The sequence below is a fragment of the Bactrocera tryoni genome, chromosome 2, assembly GCF_016617805.1.
Source record: "Bactrocera tryoni isolate S06 chromosome 2, CSIRO_BtryS06_freeze2, whole genome shotgun sequence".
NCBI classification, from domain to species: domain Eukaryota; kingdom Metazoa; phylum Arthropoda; class Insecta; order Diptera; family Tephritidae; genus Bactrocera; species Bactrocera tryoni.
The window spans coordinates 77368571-77386079 of NC_052500.1; the positions used below are offsets into that span (position 1 = coordinate 77368571).

The 17509-nt window shown below is 36.9% G+C and overlaps 1 protein-coding gene across 1 annotated transcript in view; it reads right to left on the bottom strand.

The window, feature by feature from the left end:
• The window catches only part of LOC120769491 (trissin receptor), a 225170-nt gene that overhangs the window by 68388 nt on the left and 139273 nt on the right, over nucleotides 1–17509 (bottom strand). The window lies entirely within an intron of this gene.

Here is a 17509-nt window from a genome sequence, read left to right on the forward strand (position 1 = left end):
ATCAATCACTCAGGCTGCCTGCAATGCATCACTCAGCTAACAGTCGAAGCAAAAACTCTTCACTTTTTATATCTTGTTTCATTTTATTTTTTTCAGAGAGGGTCAGAGCTTGGACACCCAAAGCCAGTATACTCACATGTTAAATGAAGGTCATAAAGCACAAATTAATTCGTTAGCCAGTGTCAAAACAACAACAAGCTGAGCAAAGCACTGAGTTGCCAGTTTAGTCACGCCTGCCTACTCTAACTGATTTATAACAGCAACGCCGGCATAGAAAAAAGACCCTTTCGTACGCACAGCCATATATTTTAGCTGCACCAAAATTTTCAAAAAAAAAAGAAAACTGAAAGTTGTTTGAAATTTTTTCGTCAATTTAGCAATAACTAACAGGACCGACCAGCCAATATGGACCCACGAGACTTGCCGGCAGTTTTGTGACACTTTTCATGTTCCAAGCCTTTTTTTATTTTTTTTTTACAATTTTCGTTTTTGTGCCGGCTTCACTTTCTAACTTTCGAAAATATTGTTGCAATTTCATTTTTTGTTATTGTTGTCTACACGTACTCTCCAGGGCTGCCATGTGCTGGTATTGGCTGACTTTTTAAAGCCGGCAACATAAGCTGACTTTACGTTGGCCGCTGCTGTCAGACGAATTTATGGCATTCAGCAGAAATGTTGCCCCAAAAGCTCTGCGTAAATACTTTGACAAACAAATTTTTTCATCCAACACACTGCCGCAACGCTTGTTGCTATTGTTGCTGTGACGTCGTCGTTTATTGCCTGCAAAATTGTATAGTTCGGAGCGATTTGAAGCCATCTTCAGACCCTGTCAGCCAACGCTTCGGTGCCTGGTAAAATGATGCACGACACAATGGCGCAGCAGGAGCAGCCAGTTGGCTGCAAGTTAAGTACATCTCAACAACAACAACTAGCAAGTATGCTTATAGGAGTATACTTGCGAAGCATGTGCTAGAAAAACTGCAACAATTTGCATAAATTGACTCTGTCTTTAGTGGCGTTCTTTCACTTCATTTTCTATCGCTTCAATTTGCATCCTCCGGACTGCTCTCTCTCTCTCTCTTAACAGCTCACTGGCACACATTTACGTTCAATGGCTCACTATTTCTGGGAAGCCAACAGTGGCTAGCAAATTACATAATGCCATTGTGGGTAATGGCAAGTTGGGAAAGGAGGGAGGAGCAAAATCACAACTCTATTGACTGTTGGACTACGGTCGGTTAGCAATTTTACGGTGATTTTCAGTTTAGCTAAAAATAAAAATTGCAAATTGTCTTGAGTAAATTTATGCGACTCGTCTGCGCTGACTTGAGGCATGAATGCACATACCTACCTATATACATTTATAATATTTTATTGTGGGGAAAAAGATACTTTTGAAAAGGAATATTTTGTATTTTAAAGTAGATATTTCCGCTCTTTAGAGGCTTTACGGAAAGCTTTTAAGATAAGCTTTTAAAAGCTTTAGCTGAATAAATGTATGTATATATTTCCTTATACGCCTCATTTTATTTCAATACCAACGAAGTTCTCACGAGATCGCTAGATTCTAAAGAGCTTTTAAAAACTTTAGCGAACGTTTTAGAGGTTTTATGGAAAGATAAGCTTTTAAAAGCTTTGACTGAATATATGTATATACAGTTATATCTGCCTGATTTTATTTCAATATCAATGAAGCTCTCACGAAATCGCTGGATTCTAAAGAGCTTTTAAAAGCTTTAGCTGAGAATAGTATGTATATACTTATATCTTTACACTGCCTCATTCTATTTCAATATCAACGAATATCTCACGTCATCGTTGGAACCTAAAAAGCTTTTAAAAGCTTTAGCTAAAGCTTTAGCGAAAGCTTTAGCGTATAGTCTTAAGTCTGCTAGTTTTCGAGATATCAATCTGAAATGTTGCACACATCCTTTTCGCCTCAGTAAACTACATATTTGTCGGAATCACCAATATCGGACCACTATAGCTTATAGCTGTCATACAAACTGAACGATCAAACACAAGTTCTTGTCTGGAAAACTTTTTTATTTGACGAGATATCAATTACCTGAGGCAGTAGTACGATCTCCGAAGTAATTCTTGTGATCGGACCACTAGAGCATATAGCTGCCATACAAACTGAACGATAAAAAGAAGTTCTTGTGTGGGAAACTCTTTTGTTTGACAAGATATCTTCATGTGAATTTGACACGGCCCACTATCCAAGGCTATGTTACAATCTAACAAATTGTTCAGATCGGAACACTATAGCATATAGCTGTCATACAAACTAGAAGATGTGAAGATGTAATCATGTTCACATTTTTTATTTGTGAAAGGAACTTCGGTGCTACCGAAGTTGAAGTTTTTTCTTGTTTAGAACTGTAGATGTCGATTAGGCATTTCTCATAACGTTACTCTTGGGGTTAGGAGTACTTGTTCGACCTCTTCATAAATCACAAATCAGTCGCAGCGACAGTAATATCGATGTGAGCTACAGTTTTTGGTGTAGGTTAGGTCGGTTTAGATTTTTTGGCTGATCCAAAAGCCGCACTTGAACTACTGTAGGCACTCCTTTGTGATACCATAAAAACTGAGCTCCTGGAACTCGAACTTGTAAGACAGCAAATCACCTTGTAACCAATAAAATTTGTTCCGGTGTTTAATTTCTATTCCCACCACATTTGGTGTGTGAGCTGTCAAGTATTTAAGCGTTGATCTCGGAACCATTAAGAAGGAAGTGTTGAGATGATTCCAACTCGTTTTCTTCCATACAGTTTCTGCAGCTATCGTCCGATAATATTATCAACCTTACAGCGTAGACGCCGTCAAAGCATGCTCTCTTAGAACCCAAGAACTAGGAAGAGTCTAGCCTTCTTCTTCTTCATTGGCATAGACACCGCTTATGCCCAAAGCCTATCCTTACTGAACGTAAAAAGCTCACTGGATCTCTTACGATCAATCTTTTGCCAAAAATATTTCCACAGCGTGTGAACCATTGGTAGCCCAGCGTTCTCGTGCATCCCAGCTATCCAGTAGTAGAACACACGAGTATGGGAGTAGACGAATAGAGCACCCATTCGTTCACATTTCTTCTGATAGGATACCCTCCCTTCCCAGTTTAGCAGTTTTACAATTGTTTACGATTCTGCTGTGGATGGTACCCGTACTAGTCTCATGACTCGCTGCTATTGATAACAATGTTAGGCATTCCTAAATCAGCTTTTATGGCACGGTTTAGTTCAAGTGTAGAATCGCTGCCCGGTTGGATAGATAGTAACTTCTCTGAAGCAAACTGCACCACGGAGCAGTAAATCTGAAGCTTCCTAAATGACAGCAACCTCAGCTTAAAAAAATACTTCAATTGTCCGGAAGTATGAAACTGAAGTTGATAGAAATTTGATGGCAATATATGCCTCCACTAATCTTCCGCCAACCTTTAGCTCATTGGTGAGGAAGCTCAATGTCCCTGTCCTACAACGGCTTCTACTAATTCGGGGATCTGAAACAGGTATGTGAGCAGAGAAAAAGCTACCAGAGTTTGGTTTGGTAACTTTATCATCCAAAAGATCAGGTATAAAGTCAAAGCGTGTCAGGACTTCTGAATGTTCAGATATCTTTTCATTTGGAAAACCGTATTCTCCGACTCTGATAGCAACTTTCGCGACCATATACCTTCCAGCGATATCTATGAGCACAATATGGTATGTAGTATGATCTTGTTAGAATGGATTTCAGTGCTGTAGTTGGTGTGGACATTGGTACACAAGACATGTTGACGAGCGCCGCTTGTTGAACGCTCTAGAGGTCGAGACTACTTATAAGGTAATCTATGCTAGAGCCCTACACCACTCAAAGTCTCCATAGAACATAATGAGGATAATGCGCAATCTCTACTTTTTAAGGTTAAGTGGACGCTAAATTTAGATGCACTCTCTTCAATCTATATTTTTTACTGCTCCACAAATACTCTGCATTTCGTTTGACATTTCTCATAAACTTCAATGAAAGCTCCTTACTCAAAGCTGAAAACACGCTCCTTACCACATTTTACTCCAAAATCATTTATAAGCCATCTACTAAAGAACCAAACTAATGCAATTAATTTAAGAATAATTGCTGCTCTCCATGCACTTGACGCTCATTCACTTCACGGCTAATTCGCTGCATTAAAACAAGTTAATTAGCTCCACAACCGCAAATATAATTATCGGCTATTGTCTGTCTAGAGAGCATATTTCGTTTCTTTGTCTGTCTGTATTCATTTAATTTTTATTACACGAGACAAATACAACGTCTCCTGCCGCAGTTGGCGGCCATTTTGCAACCGCGAACAAAGCCGCCAAACAATGCGACTTCCAGGCATTAAATGAGCAACAAGCTGAACGCCAGCGGAGGTGGATATCAGCAGTCGGCATTGTAGGTGTGTGCGGTTAACTAGCGAGACAATGAAGCGTGGAAAATAATCATAACCACGTAGTATTAAGCTAGTTATGCGAATGCACTAGAGATAAGCGGACAATAGTGGTGGTGACGTAGTTAATGATATGCTTTCTACAAACTTATTTATATAAATAAAATATGCTGTGGATAATAACAGCAACTGTCATAACAAAATTAATTTCTTTAAACCAAAAATTAATATTAAAAACAAAAAAAGAAAATTTCAGTTGAATTGAAGCTATAATACCTTGCACATAAGCATTTCTTATAGCATAAAGGATATAGCAAAATTTTGATTTTGATATTTTATAGATTTTTGGGGGTCAATTTGTACGGCAGCTATATGCTATAGTGATTCGATCTAAAAAATTTCTTCACAAATAATACCGCAGTTTTTGTTGATAAGTCACGCAAAATTTAGTGACCATATCTTCTATAATAAAAAAGTTTTCCATACAAAGACTTGGTTTTGATCGTACAGTTTGTATGGCGGCTATATGCTACAGTGATCCGATCTGAAAAATTTCTTGGAAAAAACTCGCGTTGCTTTGACTAGTAATCTCCGCGAAATTTGATGAAGGTATTTCGGCAAATAAAAAAAATTTTTATACAAAGACTTTATATTGATTGATCAGTTTGTAGGGCAGCTATGAGCTATAGTGGTTCGATCTGAAAAATTTCTCTAAGATTGTAGCACTGTTTTAAGCAAAAGTCTACGTAAAATTTCGTGAAGAGATATTACCAAATAAAAAACTTTTTCATTCAAAGACTTGGTTTTGATCGTACTCTTTGTATGGCAGCTATATGCTATAGTTGTCCGATTTGAACAATTTTTTCTAAGAAATTTTCGATGTCTTGCGTAATAATCTCTACCAACTTTGGTGAAGATATCTCGTCAAATAAAAATGTTTTCCATACAATAACTTAATTTTGATGGATCAGTTTGTATGACAGCTCTACGTTAGAAAATTCCGATATCGTCCGTTCCAACAAATGAGCCGCCTTTTGGACAGAAAATAACTTATGTCAAATTTCAGCCCGACTTTTAAAAAACTACGCGACTAATTCGCACCCTGTTCAGGTTATATTGAATACAATAACAAACAAAAATATTATTACACAACCAGCTGTAAACTCAAATTCCGCTTTGTCATGCACTCGACTTTTATTAGCTAGAATGTAATGTTTTTTACTGCATTTTTATTTTAGTGCCATACACAATAGCACAGTTGGCAATCCTGTTGAATGCATATCGTATTAGCTTGCCCACAGCGCGCCGCCAAAGCTTTATCGTTATTGACAGGCAAAAATATAATTAAAAATCGTTTTATTAATTAATGTAAATATAACAATGTACGCTATTAAATGTGTATGGTAATATCCCTTAGTCACAGTCGATTGCTAGGCATCGTTATTATTACAAGTAGCAAGTGTAGCTGAGCTGCCACTAACATTTTAGAAATTAGCGGTAGTCAATTTTGGCAATTAATTTAAATTGAATAAATATTTGAGCGTAGTTAAGCTAAGTTAATAAAATAACGAAATATGGTATTAATCTGCATAAATCGATATTGATTTTGCCACTGAAGAACGTGATGAGGCCGAATGGTTTTAATTGAAATTTCAGATATGTGTTACGTATACGCAATGGCCGTGTACTTACATATCGTCACATGCAAAAATGCAAAATAATGTATTATAAAATAAAACGAAATTGAGTTTTTTTTATTGCTTGCGCATCACTATATCATATCACTTATATGGAGCATGAAATTTTCGGCTTCCGCTGTCAGATAGAACCAAAATATAATTGTTTTATAACCATTTTATAACCGTTTCATAATCAAAACTCAAATTTTGTTTCAATATGAATGGTTTCTATTATATTGTTTTTCCTTCGCCTGTAAACTAATGAAAAGTGATTTTACGTTATTTTGCATTTTAGGTGATGATATAATTAGTTTAATATATGTTATACTTAAAAGGTTTAGACCAATATGATAGTGGTAGGCCACGGCTGGGATCTGTCTATAAATTTGTTTACAGGTCATATGTAAATAAAATTATAAATAAAAGTACATAAAATTTTTTAAATGTAGGATTTGGATTCCGCATGCTTTTTTGTCACAGTGAATTCTGTAGTTTTTATTAATATTAACCGGAACATGCCATCCTCGTTAAGTCATAAGCTAAGCAATGCAAATGCCATATGCGATGCCTGTGGAAAATATAGAAATCACTGACCACATCACTTGTAGCGCTCTTCAAGAAAGCTTTTTATCGAGCTTGCTTGAAAAGGAGAATAGGAACAGTTAGGCCACTTTCTGGTATGCGGATGACCTCACTAACCGTTCAGAGTGGAGATCCCGAACTCACTTACTTTTTACAGGAAAGACAATAATAAAATTCAGCTCCTCATTTTTACAGGTTAAGGCCATCGCTTTCTCAAATATTTCGGGTTTACCCAACACAAAAAGATCAGCTGGGCTGACAAAAAAGCACCTGGAAATCCTAAGCAAAATTCCCCGCGTATGATATTTCAAAAAAAATGTACACATTTTGTTAAGTTGGTAGGACTGTCCTTAATTACTATGCCATATATGAGCGCGAGCTGTCAACCAGTTTTTTACAGCAGCTGCTTCGGTCGGTAAACCACAGTACTGCGTTGCGACTTTTACAATGGATAAAAGAATCAAATAAAGAATTTGTCTAAAATTTTGTATTTCTCACCAAATTTCGTGTGCGGAATCATTGCGAATATTGGAAAAGGCTTACGGTAATTCAGTTTTATAAAAAACACAAGCTTTTAAGTGCTGCAAAGCCTTCAAAGACGGTCGAGAGAACGTTAAGGTTCTGGACGACCTTTGACCTTTTCAACTGATGGAAACAGTAAAAAAAATTAAGAATATGGTACTTGAAAATCATCAGACAAATGTTAGAGAGCTGACAAGAGAGTTCGACATCTCCCGCGAGACCTTTGGAATGATTTTGGTGGATATCTTGGATATGAAACGCCATTTTGCTTGACTCATCTTGATAAAGCTGATTTTTTTTTTTTTCAAAAAGAGTATCGTAACAAAGTCTCTTTGGACATGCTTGATCGTGCGAATTCTGATCCCGCATTCATGGAGAACCTTATAACTACCAATTGGATATGAGCTTATGAATTTTACATGCAAACAAGTCAAAATTTATCGGAATGGAGGGAATAACGAGCCGAAACCAAAACAAAACACGCTGTGACTGTTTTTTTTTCGATATTCGTGGTTTGAATTTGTTCCGGAGAACAAACGGTCAGTAAGGAGTACTATTAGACCGGCCGGAATTATGAAAGAACAGTTCATGGATTTTACACGATGACAAAACCAAGCAATCGAGTCAAGATTGGGACCGAATTTAAAATCAAAAAAGCAATAAATACCATCGATCAACCAGAGAAGTGATAAAACAAATTTCATTAAAGGAGCTGAAGGCCACAGACCTAGAAAGTATTGAAAGAAAACTATATTCTTCCCGATAAATTTTAATTATTAAAATGCAAAACCAAATCCGGTAACCTTAAACTTGCATAAATTTCACATGTTTCTAAGAAGTCTGCGCCAAAATTAAAAATACTTACATTGGCAATGTCTAGAATTTGTCTCGCATATACAATATTAACAAGGCAGCCGTTTTCAACACACAGACAAGTCCGCACACAATTAACATTCGTGACAAGGATATTTAATATCACAACAATTCAACTACTTGTCACTCTAATCACCATAACCGAACCCTTTTCAATACATAAATTATTCAACGAAATCGGTATGTATTTAAAACATGACAGAGGTAAATCCACAGCTAACAGGTTGTTAAGCGAACCCAAAAAATCAGACAGAATAAATATAAAATTAAATTATGTGTTTCACACTCTGCAGCAATTTCTTATTACGAGGTATTAGAAACACTTATATGTATTGGTGAGTGTATGTGCATGCACATGAGTGGTTTTAAGGCACTTTAACAGTTGATCCTTTACAGTTTGTGAGCACCTTTAGAAAATACAAAAGTCAGCTCAGTTAACCCTTTATGGACTTTTAATATTTTTCGGCAGTTTACTGGCGGCATATAGGTATTTATTATACATTTATATATGTTTATATATATTTATAAACTTATATATATATTTATACCGTAAAATGCCGTAAAATGCTTAGCACAGATTTCATTTGTTGAGAGCTGAAGGAAAGCAAAAAGCAGCAGCAAAAGGCTGAATTATGTCCAATTGTGTTTATATGTGACACATCTATACATATGTATATGTATCTACTAGGGTGGGTTAAAAAAATTCAATTTTTTTTTTCATTTTGTACTGTGAGAAATTGCCCTTAAACCCCATCGTACAAAAGTTATTGAAGGTTAGACTTTTGTTATTTTAAGAAGCCATTTTACATGATATTTTCTACAAATCGTTAACAAAAAAAAAATCATTATTATGATACCTTTAATAAATTTTGAATGGTGAGGCTTCGGTTCTTTCATCATTTTTGTAGAGATTTAAATTTCTTACAGATACAAGAGAGGAGATATTATGTTGAAATAACTCAAAAGCAGCTATGAATCATACTTTCAAATAATAAAAAAAATAAGAAACTGAAAAGGGAGGACCTTTCTCAGTATTTTAATATTAAAATACCTTTCGGACGGCCTTCCTAAGTACATTTGAATTATTACCTTCCATAGGACAATCCTAAGTACCTTAATATTAATACTTATTAAACTCTGTCACTTAGAGCAAATTTTTTGAGTCGACCGCCAAGCAATTTTTCAGCGTATAAAACATAAAAATTATCGTATTTTTAACCACCCTAGTATTTTCATACATATTATATAAAGTATAAATGTGTGTATATTACGCCATAACAAATATTTGGTTTTGCCATTTTTATTGCAAACAACTTGAGGCACTTTACCCAATTACAAGTATGTATCGTCACCTAGAATGCAAAACATCGCAACATCAAAATAATCGAAATTGAGCTTTTTATTGCTTACGATCCGCTACATCATATTACATATGTATATGTAGCATAAAAGTTTCAGCATCCGCTGTCAAATATAACCAATATATAACCAACATATAACCAACAAATAACCAATATATAACCAACATATCACTAACACATAACCAACATATAACTAGCACATAACCGATATATAACCAATATATACCCACTTTATAACCAATACTCAAATTTTGTTACAATATGAGTGGTTTCCATTATATCGTTTTTACATTGCCTTTAAACTTATGAAAAGTGATGTTATGTTATTTTGCTTTTTAGGTGGTGACGATATGTAGTAGTATATTAAACGTAAGTGTATAAACATAGGCATTTACAAGCCCTGTTCAAAGCCATTGAAGTGTAAAGTATAAACAATTTAAAATTCAACACTTATTGTTCGTGATAACGGTTAACAAACTGATTGGCAAAGCTGGCCAAATACATGACATATACTTTCTTTTATATGTGTTTGTATGTATTAAAAAAATAAAAGAAAAAATTGCTAAAATATTCAGGATTCGTAGAAATATGTCTAGCAAGCAAATACTGCTAGACAATTGAATTATTGCCGAAGCGAAGATTTTTCTCGAAATTTTTGCCAATGCTTTAAACGTCGTATTGTAAACAAATTGGTAAATGGTTGTCAATCGCAGATAACGAATTCTAATCGTGCAATGACAGCAAATAAAAGTTCCAAATTTTCATAATTTTTTAATAAACTCATTAATTTGGTAACACGATGTTTATAAATTCTTTAAAAGTTGACAAAACAGATTAACTCAACTTAGTATCTTTAGGCGCTGAAGCTTTAAAAATATTCATTCGAAGCAAATTTTAGCTTTTAACTAAATACAACGTTATAAAGTGAGCGTTAAGATACAAATTTGCTGGTAGTGAACATTTGTTATAAAATTGATTTGTTTTTCTGTTTGGTTGGCATGACATCTGTCAAACATACTCAATAACCCTGCAGTTACGGAACTAGCAGCATCATATGTTTTCATTGTGTTCAAAATGTCAAATTTTGTACCGAAAAGTGATGATTTGCGGAAAGCGTTATTTTTTCGTTTCCATTGCAGAAAAATCGCATAGAACGCTTGCCAAGACATATGGTAATCATGCTCCAACAGAAGGAATATAGCTCAATGGTACAGAGGTAAAGATTTTGATATGAAAAATGAAGAACGTAGAAGACCACCAAAAAAGGTTGAAGGCATTGAACTGTAAGCAATATTGGATGAAGATGATACTTTGAGTAAAAAGCAAATGGCAGCAAAATTAAATGTTGCACAACAATTAATGTCAAACCTTTCGAAAGCTATGGGAAAGATCCAAGAATGTGAAAAATGGCTGCAACATGAATTGATGGAAGGACGACAAATGGAAAACCAAGAAAACCGAATTGTGTAATTTTACTTGAAAGACACGAAAAAAAATCAGTTTTGCATTGGATTGTCACTGGCGTTGAAAATTAATTTATTTTAAGAATCCTAAGCGGAGAATATCAAGGGTTAAGACGGAACAACCATTATTAGCAGCTGTAAAAACAGATCGATTAAGGTAAGAAGGCACTACTCTGTGTTTGGTAGAATCAAAAGGGTATGGTATACCATGAGCTGCCTGGAAAAACTGTTAATACTAATCGCTATAAACAAAAATTATCTATTTGAACCATGCATTGATCCAATTTTTTTGGGTAACTACTGATATAGTAAAGGTCTTGCAGTTTCACGCTATGAAGTCTCATTTACTATAGTTTTCACTGTCACTATTCCGAATCTTTTTTAGGTGTCTGTTTTATAGATTCCGTCGATCCGTACTCACTGTCTAAGAAGAATAATTCAAAGAGGATGGATAATGCTATTTCAGTGTGGTGTCAATCAACAATGAATTAAAATGCCTAAAAAATCTGTCTCGTGCTGTCGAACGGTACTTCTTTACCTTATGGGTTGATATCTTATATGGCTGATGTGGGAAACATTGATATCGCTACCAGATGGAGCCACCATTGGGAAATACTCAGATGTCGTAACTTGAAAGACAAAAAAACTTGAGCTTGAGAGTGACCTAGCCATATAATGAGAGTTGTAGTGACATCAATTCGAAAAACCGAGAATAGTTAGATAACACTGAGACAGTGACCAATTCTCAAGAGTATGAGCTGTAGAGCAGCTTCTCCAAAATTTTTTTTTTTCACGAAGTTTAACTGCCACCGAAGTAGAGTTGCATCCATGGGTATCACTCGACACAAATTTACTGGCTTAAGCTCGATAAACCCCAAAATATTCTATGCAAAGGATAGAACCTGCCAAAGAAGTGAACTGTTTGTAAAGAACGTTATACCTTTAAGCGAAGTCGGGAGTTTTGAACTTCGAAAGTTTAAATCTATTCGAGTTTCGATTGTTTTATTGGGTTATGTTCGTACTCATATTCCTTACATATGCTGGCAAGTTCGGTCAAGACCGTAAAAAGCGCGCCAAGTTAAGTCAAATATAAAGGTTTTGCTTTTGAGTCCTTTTCAAAAGGTTGTGCGGTCAATAGAAGAAAAATTGGCTTTTGCACCATGATAAGTATCGTTGCTTGTACGCGAATATTTGGTCAAAAACAACACATTAATAGTGACTAAGCCACCGTATTCTTCACACTTGGTCCAATTTGACTTCTTTTGCTGCCAAAACTGCAGAATCCCTTTAAAAAACTAAGCTACGATTGAGGAGTTAGAAACTGTATCGAAGGAAGAGCTAAATAAGGTCACAAAAAACTACGTCTTAAGTGCTTTGAGAATGAGGAAAAACGCTGGCAGAAATACAGTATACCTGGGGTTGATTACTTTGAAGGATACAAAATAGATATTCATGAAAAAAACTCTTTCTTAAGAAATACAAAATTCGCGATACTTTTTGAACAAACTTCGTATAACTATAGGTAAGGTCCTATAGTACCGGCCCAGTATCGGATTGGAAATTATTCGAAAGGAATATCCGACTTCAAGTCTACAGACTAGAAAGTTAACACCAGGGCATAAAAGAAGAAGATCCTAAGAGGGTTAGATCGCCGAGCCGTCTTTGGAAGCATACGATTCGGGTTTCCGAAATTCTGAATATGGTAGCAGGTTAAACTCCACTTATGCAGAACCAATGCCCACGAACCAAACATATGTATATGAGTCATCTTAAAACCTTTTCCTTATGATCCGAAACTATTGAAACAGTAAATATCCTGGACCTCTCGTTAAACGATTTTGCTGACAGTTTACCTTCCCACCACACAGGATCTGGTTAAACTTTTACACAACAACACCAAATCCATAGTGAACTAGGAAAGATTATATATATTGAAGCTGGATTGCTTTCTGGTCGGCTTTCTGGTCCGCTTTCAGGATCCACCGATAGATCTACAATCGATATTGTGTTACTATGACTCAATCTACTTTTGGAACTTTTCAATGCTATTGACTTGACATAGTGGCTACTGCTAGAGAACTCGCCAGCAACTCTCAAGACGTGGCATTAATAATTTACAGGTGCCACTAAACAGTTTTAGACAATTTGTCGACACTCAGCAAGGCACAATCACACTTAAATCGTTATGATAGCTGCATTACACCAAATCAGCCAGTAAATTCTAGCTGCTAACCACATCAACGCATTGCGGGCAATCAACAGCTGCCAGTTGTGATGGTACCCACACAGGCAGACAACAGACGTCCGCCCCGTCAGGCAGTCAAGCGAATGTAGGATGCAGAGCAGTGGAACAGGGAGACCGCAAACTAACATTAGACACCAGACATAGAGCCAAAGCAGCTGGTGTTGCGGTCGCTCTGTAAGTCAAACGCGTAATTCGCTGTAAATTTATAGGCGCACGCACACAACCACACACCTTCATTACAAAAGCAATTAATGGCACATCGGTGGGTGCTTCCCCGGTACAATTATAGCATTTTGCGCTGGTAAATTTTGCATAGTTCATTAAGCGCGCCTTCTTTAGAGAGAACGGGAAAAGGAGAGAGAATGACTGCAAAGAGAGACGCGCATTTCCGCTATTTGCCACAATTCGTAATGTATTTCATTGTAGTTTATGGCTACCTGCTACTAAATTGTCTTCCAAACGCAGACGAACCATGCACTTATATTTTTCCACGATGTTGTTGTTGCTGTTTTTGCTATGTCGCTTTGCACGCCTACACTAATTACGAAACCCGCAATCGCCATAAACAAGCTTGTACTTATGGAGACGACCGCACTCACATACACCTATGTATGTATATACATTAGGGTGTCCGTTGTTTGCCAAGTTCATTTTATTTTTAATTGATGCGGCCTCCGAAGTTTCAGTTCTTTGTACTAAAAATACATAATGGAATGTAGACAAGAACATCGATAGAAGAGACTGTAGGAGCATGATGGGAATACTAACGGGTCACTGTCTGATGGCGACACAACATGCTAAACGATGACTACTCCTCTTGGACTATGAAAATGAACTCCAGCTAGTATCGCAAAGGACCAAACTCGTCTATGGGTGGCTTACTGGCCTACCAGATTAACCTAACCTAACTTAAACAAGATCATGTGTCGGTCAAGAATTTCAGACTCACCTCCTCATTCTTATTAAAAACGTTAGAGAGACTGATCGATTCGCACTTGAGAGGTAGTATTCCGAGAAATCTACTTTCAAGGACACAGCATGCCTATTGCAAAGGTAGATCAGTGAACACTGCCATGCAAACTCTTGTCACCTGGCTCGAGAAGACCATAAAGAACAAGGAGTTGGAAGTGGGGACCTTCTTCGATATCGAGGGGGCATTTAACAACGTTTTACCGGAAACGGTCATTAGAGCTTTGTAGAAATTAGATTTATAGATGAGGAATGCACCGCGACCTTAGATCTGTTGTGCCCTCAGCTTTCAGCTTTGAATAAGTTTTGGATTGAATCGAACCATAAGCATTTCATTTTCAAACCTCTCTGGTATAGAACGAACATGGTGGAATGGAATGAACATCCCACTTCTCTGGATCATGGTTGACAATGATCTTCTAGAAATGATTGAATAATTTAACTGCTGCGTAATTTACCACGACGAAGCTATCATGGTTGACGCAAAATATCTAATACCATGTGTGAGCTAACTCTCGAGTACCTTGGCATTGTAAGCAACTGGGCAGTTGAAGACGGTCTCTCTATAAACCCTAGCAAAACCGAACTGGCTTTGGTCAAAAAGAAGTGCAAAATTCCACAGGAGTATCTACCACCAAAGGAAGGAACGCGGATTCGGTCTGCTGACAGGGCTAAGTACTTCGGGCTCAACCTAGGCAGGAATCGCTCGTGGAAAGTCATCGTCAAATAAATGGCAAGGACGGCATCGATTACCTGGCATTGCCGCAAAAAAGATATTGGCAAAAGGTGGCACTCTCACCAAAGGTAGTTCCTTGACTATATGAAACCATAGTTAAGAAGACGGGTGTAATTGTGGAGCACTACGAACCACAGCAATCATGCTGCTAAATGCCTTGCTGCGCATAGCACGGGTGGGTATAACGGCAGGGTGAATGGCCGCGAAATTTGTCTTCAGGCTCATAGAATTTGGTTACTTAGATGACTGCAAATTCGAGCATTCTGGAATCCTCCTATGATTTCATTGACCGGAATTATTGAGCTTAGAACTGGTTGTCGTTTCATTGCTCGCTTAACTTCGAAGGAAGTATGGGAGGAAAAGACTTGCTGAAGGAGAAAGCCAGTATCGGCAACTTTCCATTAGATCTGGATTTATTAATTAGCAGCAGTATTTCAGGAAACTACAAGGCTGACGGACCTGCTAGGACTTGAGACTTGAGTCTCAATAACTGCGAGATGGAAGGAATAGGAGTTCCATCGGCTTCTTATGGATCCCTGCTTGACTTTTGGCTGACGAACCTGCTAGGACTTGAGTCTAAATAACTGCGAAGGAGTTCCGTTGGATTCTTGTGGACCCCTGCTGGACTTTTGGGTCTCAGATTAGCTCGGAAAGTGTTAGTTGACCATAAACCTACGGCTATAGATGCGCAAGATCTGTCTTGCCCAGAATACATCATAAGAGGTCTAGCGAACTTTTCGCATTCAGCAATCATCTTTCATTGGTTATAGAGCTTTTAACTGGACACAGTTCAATTCAGCAACATTAGCTGTTTAGAAAAAAATGAGTCAGCTGAACACTTACTCCTCGAATTCAAGGCGAAACAGTCTCGAATTCCAAAATTTTAGACATCGAGGAGAAATAGCGGAAGTACTTACCATAGATCAGGGAGTTTCGCCGATAGCTGATATTCAACTACAGAAGTTTTCCGTCTGGCTTCAAAAACACTGAGGTGGTTAGTGTAAATGTGATCCGCTGCCATGCAGAGTGATCAGTCATATCAACTAACCCATCATAACTTGAATAATTAACGGACACCCTAATATTTATACACGATCCACACATCCAAATGTAAATAATTGATATTTCCGTTGGCCAACAGTTCAACCAGTGTGGGTGTATGGGTCTGGCAAATTATCATGTAACTACCAGCATATCAGGCGCAAACGCCCACACACACACACTTACACATACATATAGACAAACATTTGTGTATGCACTTACAGTTAAGTGCATTGGTGAGCACATTGTACAGTTAAATGTTTGTATCAGTTAACACATTGCTGTACCAAGTGCACTTTGTGGGAAATATAAGCATGGCTGTGTGCGTGTATATATGTGTATGAGTGAGTCAGTGTCTGAAAGGACATAAAGGCTACGCACAGAAATGATTAGTGCCACAGAGTATGGCTGTAATTTAGCAGGATAATTACAAGCAGCGCATAGCCGACTACTGGGGTAGCGAGCACATACAGTTATGTACCAACATACATATAAACATGTAGATATTTGCACATAACAATGCAGCTCTGTAAGCCTTTTGCTTGCTTAATAAATATGCACAAGCACAGCAATGCATCTAATGCTTTTGAATGCCTTGTGTATTTACTTGCAAACTATTAGTATTTATTTATGCTTGTTGTTGTGGGAGGCATTGTTTTGCACATCAACATAATAATGTGTTCTCGAAGTGCTGCCCGTTTAGTCGTCAGATGGTAATCTCTTACAGTATCTTAAAAAAACTGTAATTAATAGTCATGAACTATAATTTCCGGTTAAATAGCAGAGCTTCTCATATGAGTAATTTAAATGCATGGTTGGTAGATTTGCATGCAGTGACCTATTGCGTATACTCACATATCCATACTATATATGCAATAATTGATAGTTAAATACATTACCAATTACATATACCACAAGAAGGAAAGAGCTAAGTTCGGGTGTAACCGAACATTTTATACTCTTGCAACTTGCAGGAATCAAAGACAGGAAAATATCTTAAGATGTAAAACATCAAACAGAGGATCGGAGTCCAAGCAATTTTTTATATACATATACTCTACATAACTCATACACTGACTGATATATTCAACAAATCATTAATAGTGACGAGATTTGTCAGAAAAACGAAAATCATTATACATACGTAGTACGAGTATATTGAAGTTCTAGTAGTGTCGACTCGATTTTATCTATTAACTATTATCATGTTTGATACCAAAAAAATGCTGCCTGGGTTTCATTAAGTTCGAAAATGCTGATATTAGCTATATGTGGGTTTGGTCAAGATTTCGCTCAATTAATCTATTTAAGGCACAAAGATACGCTCTTATGAATAAAACGCACTCTCTAATTTTCATTGAGATAACTCCAACAGAAGAAAATCTTTATATTAAATAGGTATATGGGTACTCATGGGAGTAATGGCTCGATAAATATCTCACAATATTTTCGGTCAAAAGTCAACTATAGATATTGGTGTCCACATATTCGGTACCTAGGGCCTTGAATGGAGGATGGAGTCAGGTGTAGAAGTTCACACAAGTGAGGAAAGTTTCCTAATTACCATTCACTTGGGAGTGGCCAGAAACTATTCTTTTACTAATGGTTCAAGCAGCTCACGACT